Source organism: Sorex araneus, chromosome 1 (genome assembly GCF_027595985.1).
Source record: "Sorex araneus isolate mSorAra2 chromosome 1, mSorAra2.pri, whole genome shotgun sequence".
In the NCBI taxonomy this organism is placed as follows: Eukaryota; Metazoa; Chordata; class Mammalia; order Eulipotyphla; family Soricidae; genus Sorex; species Sorex araneus.
Window position 1 is genome coordinate 143,513,400 of NC_073302.1, and position 17,577 is coordinate 143,530,976.

Consider the following 17,577-nt stretch of genomic DNA (forward strand, 5'->3'; position numbering starts at 1 on the left):
GAATTAAAATATTCACTGGGGAAAAATGTTATTGCACTTAGAAAATTTCCTTTATGTCAAACCTTTTATCTGAAGGCTAATAAGTTCAAATAGAGGGGTATGTTTTTTCCTGTGTAAGTTGTCATGCCTTGACAAACGAGACAGTGTCCCTGATTCTTGACCATCGACGGAAGTCAGAACTTTGGATTCCTTCTCTCACTTGAGTAAAATGTGATACTCCTAGTGTAACTCTTTCGATTTCTCTTTGGAATACCCAAATAACGTTCTCATCCTGTTTGCGTAGGGTCCAGGTCTCTGAGGCATATGTTAGTGCAGGAAGAATGGTGGAATTGAAAAGATGTGCCCGGAGTCGGAGGTTCTTCGTCCTCTTAACCACTTCTTTGACGCTCTTGAATGCATTCCACACTGCTCTCTTCTTCCTGCGCAGTTCTGGCACCAAGTCATTCCTCATTTGATTTCTCGACCCAGGTACACATAGCTGCTGCATTCGGAGATGTTCTCCATAACAGTCAAGAATCAGGGACGCTGTCTCTTTTGCCAAGGCATCAAAAATCAGATGGGCCGGTCATGTAATTCGATTCAGAGACGATTGCTGGACTAGAGCTGTTACCAACTGGATTCCACGAGGCGTCAGAAGACCGCATGGCCGCCCACCAACTAGATGGTCAGATTTCTTCATCAAATCCCTGAATGAACAATTTGAGGCTCTTCCTGTTCCTGGGGCAAGCAGATATCATTGGGCTACACTAGTATGAGACAGGGACAAATGGCGACGTTACTGGTGCCTGCTCGAGCAAATCGAAGATCAACGGGACAAGTGATACAAGTGAAGTGAAGTTGTCGTACACTTAGCACACACTTTCTCAGAGAAGACTGGCTGAGAGAAGAGCACCAGACTTTGTACCCCTTAGCATTTGTATATGATCTCTCCACTCCCCTGAATATTTTTGTTGCTGATCACCAAAATTTGAGTTGAAAAATATAAATATTTCTAAACCACATATGAATGGACAGATCTCAGAGTGATGAAAGATCATTTAATTTAGAAATAAGGTGCCCTGAAATACTAAAGTCATTATAAAGTCTAGAAGACTGTCTATTTGATCTTTACAATTCTGAGGTAAATTGACAGAGGCTTCCAATTTTGAAGGGATTACTAAAAACGGAGGTTCTTTTAAAGCAATATTTTTTGTGACTTGAGCGGGACCCCTGATGCCTCAGGAATAAACTAAGAATAAAGGCATTGGCATCTTTGAGTGATTTATTAAGCTTGTGCTACTCAAGGGCTGGTTTAGTGCTGATGAAATATAACCCCCCTAGTATTCTTGCCTAAGAAGAGATTGCTTCCAAAGATTATAAATTTTACTCGTCTCAGAAATACATTATTTTCATCTCCATAATGTTTTACTTGTTCCAAAATGGTTTCCTAGAAATATAGATTTCCAAAATTCAGGACAAGTGAGAAAAGTTTAAATCCAGAACATTATAGAAAGACAAGATAATAAAGAGAAGATAAGTTTTGAAAGTGTTAGGGAAGACTTTGACAAGAAATTCTAGTGAGCCACTTGGTAGAGAGATATGCTAAAGCAAAATTGAAATTATATTTCTGAAAATACCTTGGAACTAAATTTTTCTTCAGGTAAGCATATACATACTTCTAAATTTAGGGGCAGCCCATTATGCACACTAGATGGGAAAAATTAAGTCAACTCTAATATAATTGGTTGACAATGCTGTCAAAATTGTTTTGCTCAAGAAATCCCTGTTTCAGATTTACACAATTTAATAAAGATAAGTAAAGAATATCAGCATTACATTTCCACAACATGGCAATGAGAGTGGTTTGAAAAGAATTGAAAGTCTTTATAGCTCCTTTGTCATTTAAAATCCATTGACATTCCTTTTATGATAATTTATTTAGGTATTTGAGCCACACTTTGTGGTGCTTGAGACTTGCTTAGGGGGGAAGGGGTAGGAAGGGGTGTTGTGATGTTGATTAAACCCAGGACTCCTGCATGCACAGCATGCACTCCAGTTCTTTGCGTTATTCACTGGCCCAACATCATATTTAGAAAAATCAAATTTTATATTTTCAATTATTATTTTTGTTTGTCTTTTGGACCACATTGAGCCATACTCAGGTCTTTCTCCTGGCTCTACACTCAGGAATCAGTCCTGGTGGGGCTTGGGGGCCATGTATGGTACTGGGCACCGAACCTGGGTCAGATACAGGCAAGGCAAGTGCTCTACCCATGTACTATCTCTCCGGCCCAGTAAGCAGGTCACACTTTAAATACATCCTATTTCATGCATGGTAATGTATTCAATTGTTCTTGTATCACTTGAATGGCTTTTTCATATTGGTAGGCAAGCATGACAATTCCCATTAATTATGTTTGGATGCCAGAAGGAATTCATCATTTTAAACTAGTTGACAGGGAGAAAATATTTTTGAATGCTATAGTGTCCTTTCATTTGCATTAGGAAACTAAAGAACGTGTTGTATGTGGGCATTGTATGTGGGCATTTTCTAATATATGTATAAAAAAGTTCAAAATTATGCTAGAATCCCAGCACTTTCACTCATGCTTGACACATAACTATACCTATTCTCAGAAAATATTACTTTAAGGAAAATGACATTTTTACAGACCAAAGGAAAAAAAAGTTCCAGTGTAAAGTAAATTAATAGGCATTCAGGATCCAGCAGAGCCCCACAGAGGCAGATACATGCATAGGGTTTGAAGGCTTTTTTTCTGGACAACTGTGATTAATCAGCAATTAAAAAGCACACACATTGGAAATCCTGTGGAGACTGAAAACATTGTCTGACAAACTATTAAAAACTAATTTGTTTATGTTAAGGAGATAAAAATAATTATAGACAAAGCTAACAAAGGAAGCCATTGTCAACTTCCTTAAATGCTTCTTATGACATTTACAAATTATTCACCAGTTGACACTATGCCGGAAGCATAGGTCAGTTAACAATTTCACTGTTGTCTTTACTGCTGCTTCCGTTGCATTGTTAACACAGAATCCTTGAACTAACGGACTTTGTTCTGAGGAGGTCCACATATTCCTTTTGTTATTCTCTTTTCTCATTAAACTCACAGACATTTTATTCTCCTTGGGTTTTTTTCAGGTTAGAAAATATATTTCAGTGTCCTAACTTTAGGAAGTTGTTAGGTTATTTATTCCATATGTTCACATGGTTTCCTTGCTATTATTCTAGTACCAAATATAAATGGAATGAGTTTGCTTTAATTTTCAATAAGCAGAGACACTTCAAATTGTATCCACTAATCATTTTCTTTGTGGCCTCTGCTCATGGTTTCTATCAATAAAGGTTTCTGTGTAATGTCTTATCTGGGTATATAGTTGGAATGTACCAGCTCCCCAAAATTTCTAATCATGGTTAGTTTCAAATCCCCAACATAAAGGATGTTACTGTGTTAGTGAGATACTTTTGACAGTATTGGGCAAATTTGTAATGTCAAATTATTGTTGATGCTGAAACTATAGATATTGGCTGTTTGGGGGAGACAGATTTCTGTTGCATTCTGTTGAGTAGAATGACTGAGTCATATAATGAGTTTATTTTTTAAAAAGCTGTGAAAATATATAAAAATAATAGACTCTTCTTAATATGCAGGGACAGGTAAACTTCAGTATAATAAATAATAGATGCCTAGATCAAGTGGTTTATTCACTCACCAACCACTGAGTGATGTTTTAGATCCTTTACTTAGTAAATTATTAAATTACTAACAATTAATAATTACCAAATTACTAATAAATTACTAATAATTAGATTCTTAATAAATTCCTAGTAAATGCCTAGTAATTACTAATGTATAATTACTAATGCATAGCACTAACATTTACTAATGTATAATTACCAATGTACAACATTTACTAATATGTAATACACTAATAAATGTATAACAGAGAAGGCAGAAATTAAACCATATTCTAGCTTACTAAAGTTATAGTTTCCTTGTCCTTCATTCCATATTTCATCTTAGATTATGGGAAAAATTTGAGATGAATTTGATAAGCTGTCAATTTTAGAGGTTTTCCACCTAGATATATTTAAAATGTACACAATCCTCAAATTAATAATTACTGAGGAAATAACTTCAGGTAAAATTCTGTACTTTGTAGGATAATTATTCATTTTAAATGAGTAATTATAACTCATATAATTATAACTCAAAAAATAACAAAACACAAACTCAGTTATTGCCATTGATATTCTTGTTTCAAATGACTACAAATTTTTTATTGAACATTTTTTCTCATCTATTTTCTATTTTGAAACTTCAGAAAAATATTTTAAGTTGTGTACTTCTTATCAGGTATCAGCTGTGTAAATAATAGTGGATATTATCGAGTGTTTATTGACAGAAACAGTGCTTTTATCCTTAAGTATGTTCTTGAATAGAAATGGTAAAATTAGCTTATTTTATAATGAGAAAATAAGTTAAATTATTAACTAGTTATCCCACTGGTATTAATACTTGTTACCATGGTTGGATGCTAGGTCACATTTATATGTAAATGTAAATCTTGTGTTGTTTTATTGTGGAATTTTATTTGATTTTGATGTAATGCAGGCAGATTCTCCTGCCCCCATGCCAGGCTGTCTTCACTGGGGCACCTCGGAGGGGGACGGGTTGAATTTCCTTCTCTGCCCCAAGCAGAGCTCTGGCAGCGAAAACCTCCAGAACCCAGCCACAGCCATGCTCAAGGCCACTCTCCAAATGCTTGGATGAGCCTCACCCATGAAGAAACCGACAGAAGAATCCAGGTATGCAGGACCTGTGGCTGAGAACTCCAAGCCTGCTTGGTTCGGAACTGAGCCTCTTCTACCCAGATCCCCAGTTTTCCAGTAGCTTGGCAGTCACACCCACAAGCTGCCCCCAGCGCCATGTAATCTCATCAACGGCCAAGATTCAGAGACCATAAAACAATTTCCCAGAAGAGAGCGATGCAGAATCTCGCACGGCAGAGATTGGCAAGCTACCCGTGGTGTATTTGACATTCCAAAAACAGTAACAATAGTGGGCCTCATTCCCCTTACCCTGAACGAGACAAGGACAAATGGAGACGTTACTGGTGCCTGCTCGAGCAAATCAATGAGAAACAGGACGACAGTGACAGTGATAGTAAAGAACCTTTTGCTTAGTTTAAGGGTAAGCTGACTTACTAGTTATAATTTAGTTTATATTTTTTATACATGGTTTTAACAGAGGGATAATAACCAATAAATGATTATAAATTAAACATTTCATAACATAACATGTACATTGGTTGATCATAGCATCTCTTCCTCTCAGTCACAAAAATATGAACAATAAATATATGCATATAGAAGTAGCATACAGGGAACTAGAGAGATATTGCAGCAGGTTGAATTTTACCTTACTTGCAGATGACCTGGCACCCCATAATGGGCCCCTGGGCACTGTTAGGAGTGATCCCTGAGAGTTGAGCAAGGAGTAAGTCCTGAGCACCACAAAATGTGCCCCACCTCCAACCCTCCAAAAAGTATATAGGGCAGGAAAGATAGTATGGGGTTTTAGTTCTTGCCTTGCAAAGGCTGATTCCAGTTCCATCCTCTGCACTCTGTGGTCCCTTAGGCACTACCAAGGGGCTGATACCTGAATACAGAGCCCAAAGTAAGCCCCGAGCACCACCATGTGTAATCCCACACACAACCCCCAAATAAAAATATATATTTTTAAAAAGAGTTATTTGCAAGTGTTAACTTTGGTGCTTTTGCATTTTAAGAAGCATGGGATTAATGGGGTTTTGTTGTTTTTTGGTTTTATTTTGGTGCTATGTCTAACAGTGCTCAGGACTTCTGGCTCTGCTCAGTCTAATCCTCACTGGTCTCTCAGGACCATAAGTGGTACAGGGAATTAAACCTGTGTAAGCTTAATATAAGCACTTTCACCCTTGTATTATCTCTGGCCCAGTTCATGCTTTTATTTTCCTAGTTTCTGTGCTTCTGATTTTAAGGGGTTAGTCTTTTTAAAATGAAATTAAAATTAATTAAAACCCAAGGGAGTGGTGAATATATTTGCATATCAGGGATGTAGAACACCTTAGAATCAACACAATTCAACTTTGTGGTAATTCTGCCTTGCTACTTAAAGCACGAACTATTTCTTGAGATAATTCCCAGAGAAACATTTTTGAAGCAATTCTTCTTATCAGTAAAAAAGATGCAATTTGAATTTGATATCAAGGCTTGAGCTAGTTACTTCTACTTATTAAAATGGAAAACTGATTTAAATCTTGGTTTGCATCAAATAATTCAATATGTTTCATTTAGCTAGGGTTCAGATTTACATCAGTGAGAACACATTTGAAAAGAGAGATTTTGATGAGGGCATAAGAAGAAAGGCACTATATGCTCTGTGTTTGTATGTGTTTACACTTGCATTTGCATTTGTACTCTATTAAGATTCATAACCACATTTTTTTATCTAAAAGTACAAGGGATTCCATAATCAAGGGAATGCTATATTTATATAGCAATTATAAATACATAATACAGACACAGACTGACGCAGACATTTTTGGAATTCTGGAAAGGGGAACAAACCCAAAGAAATAAGGCATCATTATCTAGCCTATGCTCAATTCTGTGTTCCCGAGCTCCCAGAAAGACAGTTGAAGTGGGCAGAAGATCTCTGGAGGCCATTTCTTCATTCCGTATCTATTGGAAAGTCTTAGCAATGGAAAAGCTTTACCTATGCAAAAAGTTGTTTGTTTGTTTCCAGTTTGGGGCCTCACTTGGTGGTGTTCAGAGCTGATTCCTGGCTTTATGCTCAAGGATCACTCCTGGTGAAGCTCCAGGAAGCATTTTTGGTACTGGACATCAAATTTGAGTCAGCTGTGTGCAAGGAAAGTGCCTTACTGGCTGAACTATCTCTCACACATCTACTCCCCAAACACACACACAGATACAGACACACAGACACACATACAGACACAAACACACACACACACACACACACACCTTTTTCAATTAGAATTAATGACCACAAAGAATTAATTAAGCAACTACTATCCATAAGTTGGTATTTGGGTAAATGAGTTCTGAACACATAAAAATTATATTTATGAGAAAATAAGATGGGGAGTGTTGATACTAATGATAATAGTATACTGAAAAGTAGTTTTGACCTGTGTGTCTGACGTGTAACTGTTCTTAAACATGCTAAGAAAGCTTGTTTCTTCTTCCTGCTCCTTCCTTCTTTTCCTTCTATTCTAAGTGGCTTTCACTTAGATGTGATCAGCTCCAAAAAACTATTCTGTAAAAGCTTACAAGGTGACCTTGATGTTAGGCACCTTTGAGAAGCTTTTGCCTATGGCAACAAAGAGCCAAGAAGCTTGCTGTGGAAAGAAATGATTACAAAGCCTTCATTTGGAAAATTGCATTTGAAGTTCTCCATAAGGTAGATCTAGTTAGGTAGGCAACACGAAATAAAACATTATAGAATGGGGCAAAGAGGAAGAAGAAAAGACAAAGCACTAAATTTAAATGGAGCAAAGAGATATGACTAATAGAGTAGAAAAGTGGAAAAGGCGGGATAATATGTTAGTTTTGAGGCTAACATGTTAGGCTTGCAATTGCTTATTTTTGCAAAAATCTTTTATTTTACTCTCTTGGGCACTGTTGTTGGTAATTCACGTAACACTATTTGTTTTGCTTTTTATTTGGGGACCACACCCAGCTGTGCTCATGGCTTGCTTACTACTTGCTCTGCACTCATGGATCACTCCTGGTGGCTTCGGGGGAACATGTAGGGTGCCTGAGATCAAACTTGAATCAGCTGAGAGCAGCGCAGATATCCTATTCCCTGTACTATTATTCCAGCTCCACAAAACATTTTTTATTGCCTTATTTGTGTTGTTTTTACAAGTAGTAAGATCTTCCAAATTATGTGACAACATATTATTATACCTGGGATGTTTTGACATTAATATAGTCTAAGTTCTGTGATAAAAGAACCAAAATAAAGCTTTAATTATATTATCTGAAATTATCATTCATATTACCAAATAATGGCTAAGATAACTTATAATACTTAAAATGTAAATGTATGCTTTGCTTGTATTATATTTGATTAGTATCACTTTTTCTGTGTTATTGAGGTATAATTGACAAAATTGTAGTTAGTTAAAGTACATATTATATGTTATGAGACTGACACTGCCTACTATACTAAGAGGGCGGCCAATTTTAAATATCTGTATATCTGAAAGGAATTTTCCTCATCTATCTTATTATCTACATATCATCTCACATATATGTTCATTGGAATTTGCATATACATTTCATATGAAAACATTTCAATTTTACATATATGCAACTTAATAAATTAGTACATATTGAATACAATTCATCGATGATCTATAACTACTTTGGATCAGCTTGACCCACGCTTCTAATTAGTTATTTAAGTGCTTCAGTTTTGAGAACAACAAAAAAAATTTCTACCCTTTTATTCTTTAGTCCTTTCATTTTGGAACTCTTAGCACTTAGATGATGAAGTTTCTAGGTAGATCCTTTAATTTTTTTATCTTTTCTCTATGTATCCTTTCATCTTTGTTGATTTACTCTGTTTAATTTTATCTTGTAACTTCATTAAGACCAATTTGTATGAATCATATCTTACCTTATCTGTAAAATTTTCTGTACTTTTTGACTTTCATATTTAATAGTACTTTCTCTATATTTTTATCTATATGAGAATATTAAAGACATATTTTGAACAATTTTATAAGTTCCTTCTGCCTTATCAGCATAGTTTTTGAAATTTATTTCCTGTTTCATGTTAGAAATTTGTATTTACTCTCCCCACAATGTATTGTTCTCTTAAATTGCCAATATTTAAAAGTAAGATATAGGGGCTGGAGATAAAGTTTAGTGGGCAGGGTACTGCTTTGCAAATAGCAGACCCAATCTGCAGCAACCCATATGGTCTCTGAGTCAGGACTAATCACTAAGCCTAGAGCCAGTAGACCCTGAGTAGCACCAGGTGTGCCAAATAGGAAAAAAACTTAAAGTATAACTCCCATATGACTCAGAATTCTATTCCTTGGCATCCATCCCAAGAATACAAAAATATAAACTCAAAAAATATATAATAACCTATACCCATTGCAGTGCTATTTACAAAAGCTATGAATTAATAATAATCTTAGTGTTTAAAGACAGATGAATACATAAAGGATTTGTGGCATGTTTTATGGAATAAAATATTTTATAGATAAAACAGAAATAAGAAAAAATGAACACTTACTCTTTATTTGAATAAAATATTGTCAACTTGAATAAACCTGAGGCATCATGTGACTTGACCCAGCAATACCACTCCTGGGAATATTTTCCAGAGAGGAAAAAAGGTATAGTAGAAATGAAATCTACATTTCTATGTTCATTGCAGCACTGTTTACAATAGCCAAAATCTGGAAAAAAACAGAGTACCCAAAAACAGATGACTGGTTAAAGAAACTTTGGTACATCTATACAATGGAATACTATGCAGCTATTTAGAAAAAATGATGTCATGAAATTTGCATATAGTTGGATTAATATGGAAAGTACCATGTTAAGTGAAATGAGTCAGAAAGAGAGAGACAGACATAGGATCAAACTCATCTGTGGTATATAAAGTAACAAAATGGGAGACTAACACCCAAGAGTAGTAGAGATAAGAACCAGGAGGTCTGCCCCACAGTTTGGAAGCTGGCCTCACATGCTGGGGGAAAAGGCAGTAGAGACTGAGAAGGGAACACCAAGTAGAGGATGTTGGGAGGACCCATTCGGGTTGAAAGATGCATGCCGAAAGTGGACTATAGACCGAATATTATGGCCACTCGATACCTCTATTGCAAACTACAACACCCAAAAGTAACCATAACAAAAGGGAATTCCCTGCCACAGAGGCAGGGTGGGGTGGTGTGAGTTGAGGTGGGGTTTAGGGGAGAGATACTGGTGGTGAAGGAGAATGGGCACTGGTGGAGGGATGCAAACAATCACTGTATGACTGAAATGCAAACATGAAAGTTCATAAGTTTGTAACTGTACCTCAGAGTGATTCACTAATAATTTTTTTTTTAATTTAAGTCAGAGAAGGACTCATCCTGTGTGGATATAAAGAAATAAAGCAAGGGAATAGATTAAAAAAGTCAATCCTTGAATTTTAAATACAGAACTGAGGTTATCAAACTGTGGTAAGGAGACAATTTGAGGTTGGAAGGAGGAAAGCATTAATAGAATATAAATTTCCCCTAAACAGTGGTAGAGGGTCTTGGGAATTTTTTGGTGGTGTTTATGTACTCTGTAAACATAATGGAATGCTAATGTAGCTATGTTTCCTCAACTGCAACAAATAAAGAAGAATAAGAAATATTGAGGTGAATACTGCCTAGTAGAACCTTTCCCTAATTCCATTTTTGCATCAACTCAGACAAGGTTCCAACAAAAATGATGGCTATGGGTTCTGTTTTAGCTCACAGTTTTGACCCAGGACTTTCTAGTGGTATTCCCCATGACTTCTAGACCCTCAGATCTAGAAGAGCATTTTTTTCTGTAATTGCAACCATTTTCATCTTCTCCCTTCAGAGCTATACTTCATAGCCATATTTCTATAATTTCCTCTAACAATACACTCTCATTGTTTGCTTTATTCCTGTGTCCTCCAAATGATGCATAAATTAGGTAGAATTAAAATAAACATTAGAGAGTTGATATATTTTAATCACTGCAGTTAAAAAGCTATTTTCCTTGTATTTAACCAATGTATGTTTTCTATACCCTGAGGCTCTTTTAGTAAATGGCATTTTTTTAAGAAATAAAACATAGCTTTATATTAGATTAACGTTTGTCACAGAATCTTATGTCTGCACATAAAAATAAAAGATAAATATTGTGATTCTCTGGGATACAAGAATATAGATAGGTGCATTCATATTTTTTAAACCTTTTTTTTTTATTGAATCTCTATGAGTACAAAAGTGACCAAGTTTTTCATGATTGATTGAGTTTCAGGAATATAGTGTTCCAACATCAATTCCCTTCACTAGTGTCCACTTTTTTCTGCCAATGTTACTATTTCCCCTTCACCTTTCAACCCTCCACCCAACCTCCTAAAACCTACCTTTGTGGCAGGTACTTTTTCAGCACTTCTCCAGAGTAACCACTTCCTTCCACCAATGTTGTATAGTACTGTTCTTTAACTGTTGCCTTTGGGCATATGTTATCCTCTTACTCTGTTTGTTATATACCACACATGAGATAGATCATTATGTGTCTATCCCTCTGACTAATTTCATTGGACATGATACTTTCTAGAACCATTCATGTAGCAGAAAGTTATATAACATCAACTTTTATTATGGACAAGTAGTATTCCATTGTGAATATGTTGCCATAGTTTCTTTATTCAGTCATCTGTTCTTGCACACTTAGATTGTTTCCAGATTTGGGCAATTATGAATAGTGCTGTAATGAACATAATATTTGTGCATAGAAAAGTCATGGACCTTTGCATGTTGATTTTGTAGCCTGTCACTTTACAAGTTGTTTCTAGGAGCTTTTTCATGGAGTCATTAGGGTTTTCTAAGTCTAGTATTAGGTCATATGCAAGTAATGGAATCTTGATTTTAATTTTCCTATCTGGATAACCTCAACATCTTTTATTGCCTAATTGCTATGTAAAGTACTTCCAATGCTATTCTGAAGAGAAGTGGCAAGAATAGGCAATATAGTCTTGTGTCTGGCTGTGGAAAGAACATTTTCAGTTTTTCACCATTGAGTTTATTTGCTTTGGGCTTGTGGTAGATGACTTTGAATATGTTGAGGAAAGTTCCTTCAATTCAAATTTTGTTGAGAATTTTTATCATGAAAGTGTACTGGATCCTGTCAATGCCTTCTTTGCATATATTGATATAATTATATGATTCTTATTTTTTTCTTGTATTTATATGTGTATAATATTGATTGACTTTCATGTGTTAAACCATTCTTGCTTCTTTGGGATGAATTCCATTTTGTCATGGTCTTTTTGATGTGCTATTGAATTTTATTTGCTAGCATTTTGTTGAGAATCTTTGCATCTGTGTTCATCAGGGATATTGTGGTGTAATTTTCCCCTTTCTTGTGCTATCTCTTTCTGCTTTGGTATCAGGGTTATGTTTGCCTCATAGAAACAGTTTGGGAGTGTTTCTATTTTTTCAATTTCTTGAAAGAACTTGAAAAGGGTTCATAGTAGCTCTTCTTTAAATATTTGGAAGAATTCACTAGTGAACACGCCTGGGCTTTGTTTTTAGGGACACTTTTGATGACTATTTTGATTTCCTCAATAATAATTGGTCTGTTCAGTTGTTTCCAATATTTTTGGTTCAGGCAGGGAAATTACAGAAGTCGAATATTTTATCCATTTCTTCTAGATTTTCACATTTTGTGCCACATAGATTTTTAAAGTAATTCTAGATAATCCTTTGGATTTCTGTGGCATCTCTTGTGACGTCTCTCATTTCATTTCTCATTGAGTTTATTAGGGCTCTCTGTCTCTGTCTCTGTCTCTCTCTCTCTGTTTACTCTTGCAAATGGTTTGTCAGTCTTGTTTAGTTTTTCCAAGAACCAGCTCTTGGTTTCATTATGTTTTGGATTTTGGGGAATTCATTGTATCACTGTATCACTGTCATCCCGTTGCTCATCGATTTGCTCAAGCGAGCACCAGTAAAGTTTCCATTGTGAGACTTGTTGTTACTGTTTTTGGCATATCAAATATGCCATGGATATCTTGACAGGTTCTGCCATGCAGGCAAGATACTCTTGGTAGCTTGCCAGGCTCTCCGATAAGGAAGGAAGGAATCGAACACGGGGCGGAGAAATCGAACTCAGGTTGGCCGTGTGCAAGGCAAATGCCCTATTTATATTCATTTATTTCTACTCTATGATTTATTTTTTTTCCTCCTGCCTGCATTAGGTCTTTTTTAGCTTCTTAATCTGTGTGGGTAGGTTATTTATATGGACTCTTTCCTTCCTGATGAATGCTTGCACTATCCACTATCCACTTTCCTCTTAATACCACCATTTCTCTGTCCCATAAGTTCTTTAATCCTCATTCTCATTTGTGTCCAGTAATCATTTTTATTTCCTCTCTATCTCCTTCTTGACCCACTGTTTTTCCAGTAACTTAAACAGTAGTAGCTGTCTAATTTTCAGGTGTTAACAGTTATTGCTCCATTTTCGTTTGTGATTAACTATTTTCAGTGCATCATGGTCTTAGAAAATAGTTGATATGGTTCTATCCTCTTGATTTTATGAAGGTATGTTTTGTGTTCCAACATGTAGTCTATTTTGGAGTATGTCCCTTACTCATTAGATAAGAATGTGCATTTGGAGTTTTGGATAAGCAAATCCTTATATAGTTATTTTTCTGCTAAGCCCATCTTCCATTTCTTTCTTCAGAGACAACATTTACTTACTGAATTATACTCTAGTTGCTCTATTAAGAGCAGTGTTGAAGCCTCCAAAGATTTTCATATTGTTGCTATCACTGTCTTCGTTCAGATCTATTGCAGTTGTTTTAAATATTTTGCTGGTCCCTAATATGTTTAGAAATGTGATTTCTTTCTCATGTAAATGTCCCTGGATCATTAAGAAATGACCAACTTCTGTTCCTATGACTTTTTAAAAGCTGAAGTCTATGGTGTCTGACAGATGTGTGGTCACCCTGGATTTCATGATTCAACCAATGGTTTTGAGTCTGTGTTTGCCCTTACTATTTAAATGTGTTTCTTGTAGGCAACAGAAGATTAGGTTGAACTTTCTAAAACATCTCACCACTCCGTGTCTCATTATTAGTGCATTTAGACCATTGACATTGGGCAAGATCTCATAGAATTTTGCAATATCTTTCAGTAGGAGCTCTGCAATTTTTTCAGATTACTTTGTCTTTAAAAAGCCTCTGCAGAGTTTGTTGCATGGTTGGTTTTGAGTGTGAAGTTGCTGAGGTGTTTATCTGTGAAGCTCTATATCGTTCCTTCAAATCTAAATGAAAGTCTGTCTGGGTAATGTCTGGGCAAAGCATTATTCATTTTTTAGCTATATTCCACATTGTCTTCAGGTCCACAGAGTCTCATTTGATAAATCTGCTGTGAATCATAAGGGTGCTCCTTCATATATAATTTCCTTCTTTGATCTTGCTGCTTTCTAAATTCTATCTCTATAACTGACTTTTGTCATTCTGATTAGAATGTGTCCTGGTGAATATTTATTTGGGTCTCTTTTAGATGCTTCTCTTTGGATCTCTTGAATCTGGGTGCATGCACTTCTCTCCAACTCTGCAAATTTTTCAGTGATGATTTATTTAACTATTGTTTCTTCATTGGGGTTGTTTTCCTGATCCTCTGGGATACTGATGATTCTGATATTGCTCCTCTTGAATTTGTGCCCAAGTTTTCTCATCTGCTGTTCATTTATTTTGAGGCCTTACTCCATCTTTAGCTGTTTTCTTGAGATTTTATGTATTCCATCTTGAAGCTTATTGATTTTGTCTTCAGTTGCTGTTACTCTGCTGTTAAGGCCTTCTATTGAGGTTTTCATTTCACCTACCAGATTCCTTAGTTCTGCCATTTCTGACTTCACCTTTCTCACACTTCCTTGTGTATGCTTGACTCTGTACCATTCTATGAACATCCTGGCCATATCTTTCTAAAGTCCTTGTCAGAGCAGCTTTATAGGTTGTTAGAGCTGGTAGTCTTCAGGGCTACAATCTCTGATCACCGAGCATGGTGGGATTCTCTGCTGCTTTCGCATTTTGCCTACAGCAGACTGAGGTGAGTCTCTTCAACTCACTTTGCACCCTTCTGACACCCGGAACTCTCTAGGTGGATTGTTCTCTGTTGTAGCTCTATAACCCAGGCTGCTATTACTCCTGTTTAGATTTTCTTATGCTGTTTCCAGAAGGCACATTGTTCTATATTGACTGTGTCAAAAGGAGACCTGTTTTTGCTACTGCTAACATGGCTTGCCAGTGGCTAGCAACTAACAGCGTCCTAGAGGCTTGTGCTGGTTGACTGGGGGGCATTGCAGCTTGTCATGGCATCCAGGTTTTCCTCTGTGGCTGTTAATGGCTGGCTCAGTGGCTGAGAACAGCACTCATGAGTGAGACTGGGTGTATCAGCTTTTATTGGGATTTCCTCTATTCTCTACCTCACCAAACTAATATGTATGCTATTTTTCTTTTTTTTTTCTTTTTGGATCACCCCTGGTGATGCACAGGGTATACTCCTGGCTCTGCACTCAGGAATTATTCCTGGCAATGTTGGGGTCCATATAGGATGCTGGGAATTAAACCCAGTTAGGCCCTGTGCAAGGCAAATGCCCTATGTGCTGTGCTATTGCTCCAGCCCCTAGCATGCATGCTTCAAATTGTGTGTTAAACACAATTTAGTTTATTTTGGCACTGAATGGGCAAAAGTTCTTGAACCTTCTTGAACCAGAAGTTCTGATAGTTTTCCTTTATTCCATTGTATCTAGAAATTTAAAAATACAATGCTGTTGTTTTACTATTTAGAAGCAAGGTGAGTATTCATGAGTATTTTTATCATCATCATCCCGTTGATTGCAGATTTTCTCGAGCAGCTTCAGTAACATCTCCATTCGTCCTAGCCCTGAGATTTTAAAAGCCTTTCTTTACTCATCCTTCCCAATGGTGCTGCATTGGAACCTCTTTCAAGGTCAGGGGAATGAGACCCATCATTGTTACTGGTTTTGGCATATGAATATGCCATGGGGAGCTTGCCAGACTTTCCCATGTGGGCAGGAAACTCTAGGTAGTTTGCCGGGTTCTCTGAGAGGGAGAACTAGGCTATAAGATGTCTTATGGCCATTTTGCAGCCGCCCTTTCGGGAGCTTAGTTTTATAGTCTCTGGATGTTGGCCGTTGATGGAATTACACAGTGCCAGGGTCAGTTTCTGGGTGTGACCACCTAGCTAATGGAAAATGGGGGATCTGGGTAGAAGAGGCCCAGTCCCGATCCAAGCAGGCTTGGAGATCTCAGCCCCGGGTCCCATATACCTGGGTTCCTCTGCCAGTGTGTGAGGCTCATGTGAAAGTCTGGAGAGGGGCTTGATCATGACTGTGGCTGGGTTCTGGAGGTCTTCAGCTTCTGGGTGTCTGCTCGGGTTGGGGAGAGAAACTCAACCCATGCCCTCCAAAGGTCCCCAGTGAAGACAGCCAAGTGTGGGGGCAAGAGACTCTACTATTTTTATAGTAACAAAATTATAATTCCATTTTGTACATTAACTCATTGCATTCCCACTTTTCATTTTGTCACATAAAATATGGTTGATTGTCCAATTTAAAGTAAAACACAAAAACCTTGGATCCAGAGATAACCAGTATTCTTTCACTTTTCTACATAGAAAGGTTGTCTAGGAGTAATGTGTCTCTTCACAAATGGCGACAAAAGTTTATTCACAGAGTTTTATTATTTGAGTGAAGATAGCTGGAGAGAAATGATTATTTTGAAAAATGCTTTAAAGAAACAAAATGTGAGAAAAAAATTTCATGACAACATTTGCAGGCATAACTAGCATAAGGTTTTACTTGGTGTTGTTTCTCTCTAGGTGGCCATTAAGTAGAATGTCACATTCACAGTCTTTCACACTGTTTGCTATTTTGGATGTGACTTTGTCATTATGTGACATTCTAACACTGCAGAAAAAGCCATTTTAATGTTTCTATAGTCATTTCAATGAATTAAATGAATTAAAAAATTTGGGGACTTCTTTTTGGGTCACACCCAGCGATACATAGTGGTTACTCCTGGCTTTTGCACTCAGGAATTACCTCCTGGCGGTGCTCAGGGGACCAAATGGGATGCTGGGAATCGAACCCAGGTCAGCCACATGCAAGGCAAAAGCCCTATCCGCTGTGCTATTGTTCCAGCCCTAAATGAATTAAATTTAACCAAAATAGAGGGGAATGTGATTTCAGAGACACATATGGGCTATATGCATATTTGTATAGCAACCAATTAAGGTAAATGAGAAGTTCAGTGTATGTTTCAAATTCTTGAAAGTTTTCCTTAAAGCTACTAACTACTATTATTAAGATTCTTATTGGGTTTTGTCATGATCACTTGTTCATTTTTAGACAGTTCTAATTCCTATAAGTTTCCTTGTAGTTTCATTTTATAGTCAAGGGGTCATTCAGTTATAGATAGGTGACTATTGAAATTGCTTTACTTTTGAAACTCAGATTTGTTCTGGAAATAATATGTAGGCTTCTGTAAGCAAGTGTTTTGTATGTAAATGGCTAATGAGAAGTACTGAAACCACAGACAGAGCAGAGACTTGCCTGGACTTCTTTGCCATCCGGGTAAAAGACAAACGATATTGTAGCAAAACCTTTATTTTAGAAATTTACTATGGTTCAAAGGAAATGTGCTCATTATCATTGTGTCCTCTACAAAGTGTGAAAAGATAAAAGCACAGTAAGATTCTGCTTTTAAATGTTGAATACTAGTTAACCTTTTG